Raw genomic sequence first — 3,900 nt, 5'->3', positions numbered from 1 at the left:
TGATGTTACTATATTTTACCATATTTAAGGCCTTGTTTAGTTCATGTTTTGCATCATATAGAAATGATTCCTTAGGTTTTATAGCCATTTATGTCCAAATATACACTTAGGATGTTTAGAAGCATACATTTGTGCATTTGGAGTATTATTACGTGTTATGGAGCTCTAAAAGGGTAAGGAAGGACTTGGTGTTATTTCTGGAGCTAAACAAGAGGACTGAAAGTATCAGGAAGTGGATTCGCAAGGCAACTCGACCACAGCATTCGAGCAGGCACATGGTCGAGTACTCGGTCGGATTCATAACGAGCTCCTCAAAGATCAATCCAAATGAAGATCTTCTGTTGCGATTCAGCTTCCGCATCCTTCATGAGAGTTGTAGGAAATTGAGATACATTTCTAATGCCTGTGGTTTAAAGGCAATCAGAGGTGTAATGCAAGAGTTATCCCGACTTTACTGAACGGATATCATCCCAGATCGAAGACTCGAGCTACGTGACGGACCAACCACTCGACCATGCACTCGACCGAGCACATGGTCGAGCTGACCGCCGCCTCTCTGTTTTGTCCTCTAACTAACTAGGTCTTCTCTCTCTTTACTATATATGTGTGTACTGACACTTGTGGCCGAAGGGTGAGACCCTGGAGACCATGTAGACACCTCATAACCTAGTTTTTGCCATTTTTAGCTGCTTTTACTTTATTGCATTATCTCTTATCTTTTCTAGGATTTTCATAGATTTGTAACCTTCATAAATTTAAATCTATTGAGTATTTGCTTTCACTTCTTTGTTCGATATTGTTCATCTTTATCTCATCTTTCTAATCATGGTAGTTTCATTAATTTCTGGGTTTGTGTTCTTCATGATGATTTTTAGATCTTATTAGTGGCTTAGAATCTTAGGGATGGATTAGGCTGGGTAAAGGTTATGGTTGTTTAGATTGGTCAAACTTGATTGTTATATATCTCTTCTAGATTAGATATGCTCTATGCTATTCTTATACTGAGAGGGTAAGGATAGATCATAAGCTTCTTAGCATCATACCAATGTCTAAGTTGTTAGATAAGGCTAATACTAGAGATTATCATGAAGCATGCTAAGATATTAGATGTTTACTATGATTTTTGACATTGATGATCTGGTTGTTTAATGCCTGCTTTGATATGTAATAGCTAGTGAGAACTAGGTCTAAGAAGTATCTTGGCTTGATTGTTATTGTCATGAGAATGGATTAACATGTATTAGAAGATCATTGTCTAGAGATAGCTCATTGTTGATTGAGGTTTGTTGACCAATTTAGATAGCCATAGCTTGAGTCCATCCCATGAATCCATCCTTAGGATTTTCTTTGTTTATTGATTTCCCTGTTTAAGTATTGTTAATTGCTTGTTGTTTGCTCTGTTTTCATTATTTGCTCTGTTTCTGTTCATTCGCTTGTCAACTCGACCTCCCACTCGACCATGCACTCGACCGAGTGCTAGGTCGAGCTCCATTTTACTTTCTTGCTTATGCATTGTTCTGTTCATGTTTTCTTCTGCTTATTAGTTAATTCTGCTTAGTCTTGTTTATTGCACTTGTTCTACAGTTTAATTCAGCATTAGTATTGTCTTAAGTTGCCTTAGTTCATTGCATTTCATTATTGTCATTAGGTTGTTAGAAACAAATCAACTTGATATTTGGCTTAACTTGAATGCATTGATCACATCTTAACTGCTTACATATCACACTCTTTATGGATTGACATCCTTTATGCTACAACATCATAAGGGAATTGAAACACCTTGCATTACATTCTGATCATCTTAGCCTAAGTCTGTTTGTTTTCATGTCATCATTCATTCATTCATAGGTTAAGATAGAAAAATCCATGTTTCAGAAGTTATAGCCCTTAGTCACAGTTCATTGTTGCTAGATCAATCTGTGGAGAAAAATGAAAAATCTTTCTTTAGAACCTTGCATCTTTTGAAAGCTTCCTCCACTTGTTTGAACATTGGAATATCTCTATATTATTGGACTTAATTTGAACTTAAATTGTCTTGCTTATGGAATTTGAATACCAGCTCATGGTAAATCTAAACTCGGGTTAGCACTCTATTCTTACCAATCTTTTCGTTTAACCCAATTTATTTTTCCCTACCCTTGAACCCAAACCTTTCTTTCAAACCTTGTTGTGAATTGTTTAGTGAGGCCTCTTTCATTGTGCTATAGGTTGTGAAACCTTGAGAGTATTGAGAACGACAAAGAACTGCCTCTTGATTTAGCTAAGTTAGAATTTGAACTAGCTAATAGAATCGGTTTTGAAAGATAGGTGATTAGCATGTTTATTTGGGTTGGATTAAGGAATAAAAGAAGAGAAGTCCCTAAGGTTAGAATCAAGTCGCTCTAAGTCTCTTAGTAAAAAAAACAAAGAAAACATCTTGCTAGTCGCCTAGAAAAAGAAGAAAAAAATATATACATATTAGGAGTTCAGCAAAGAAAGAAAAGAAAAAAAAAGAGAGAAGAGAGCTAGATGTCTAAAGTTTAAACCTTAGGGATTACAAAAAAGGAGTTAAAATCAAGGTTGTTGGTAGTTTAATTCTAGGGGGTTTAAATAATAAAAAAAAGGTGAATGAGAAAAGGGTAGATTATCAAGAGTTAAGCTTTGTATGCCCAAATTGTTCTCAATCTTAGATAGTTTTCACAACTGTCTAGCATTCCTTCTTTTGAGAGAAAACCACCCAAAGAATTTGTTTGAATCAACCTTACCAAAAAGCCTTACCCTTAAACCGATTGAGCTTGATTCACCTTCCATTTGCAAGAATTCGCCAAACACTTACATGAATGTGAAAGAGATGTTTTTTACTTTTAGTTGGAGGTTGAACTAGATTGATGCATGGTAATAAGCATAGAAAAATATTTGTAAGTATGTTGATTGATCTTAGCACCATTAAACTATCTTTAAAGACTATAGCTTGAATCCTTCGCTTAGCATATAAAGGTTATGAATCCCCATTTTCAAACCACACCCTCCTACTTCCTTGCTAGAGGATTAGCAAGATTTAAGTTTGGGGGTATGATAACTCTCTAATTTACATGTTTTTAGCATCTTTTTTGTCCATATTTTGCATTGTTTACACCCTTAACTTAGCATTTTTAGGTCATTAACTGTAGGATTTAACTTTTAGGCCATTTAGGGTGTTGCATTCTTGCATTTGCATACTTTGGATGAAAACAGGTGCTTTAGAGCCTAAATGGGGAGAAACAAGGACAAATCTGAGCATTTACCCGAAGGAGCCATCGAGCTGGAAGAACAGTCCGAACCCCAACATGATCGAGGAGGATCCAAGAGTAGGAAGAACAACCCGAGAGTCTATCCGAAGAACAACCCAAGCACATCCTCTTGCACCCCATCGAGCAGACCCTCGAGCAGGACTGGGAAGCTAGGGTTAATGGGTTTCCATATATAAACCCCCCATCTTCTTCCTCGCAAACGAGCACGCCGTAGACCCAAAACCAGAGAGCGAGAGCTTCTGTGAGAGAACCGAGAGACTCAAAACTCTTTTCACTTTTTGTTAGGATTTGTTTAATAACTTTTTATCATTTCTTTAGATTTCTATCTTGTATTCTTACTTCTCTACTCTGTCATTTATTACAATGCAATTTTCATTTGTATATGCTTTTGTTTTTCTTGCAATGAGATCTGAGTAGTGTACCAAAGTTTCTAGGGATGGGATAGATGATTTTGTGTTCTTGTTCGGGTAGGATGTCTTAGTTTGATTGTATATGTTTTATAGATTCCCTTCTAGGTTGGTGTTATTAATGTTGTCAACAAACCGAGAGGGTGAGATTAGATCTAAGGTGTTTTACCACTGAGAGGTGTAGATGAAATGCTTGAATCAACCAATGCTAGAGGTTTACTCAC

This window comes from Camelina sativa, chromosome 4 (genome assembly GCF_000633955.1).
Source record: "Camelina sativa cultivar DH55 chromosome 4, Cs, whole genome shotgun sequence".
Classification (NCBI taxonomy): Eukaryota; Viridiplantae; Streptophyta; class Magnoliopsida; order Brassicales; family Brassicaceae; genus Camelina; species Camelina sativa.
The sequence above is the reverse complement of the archived record's forward strand: the minus strand, read 5'-3'. Positions refer to the sequence as shown.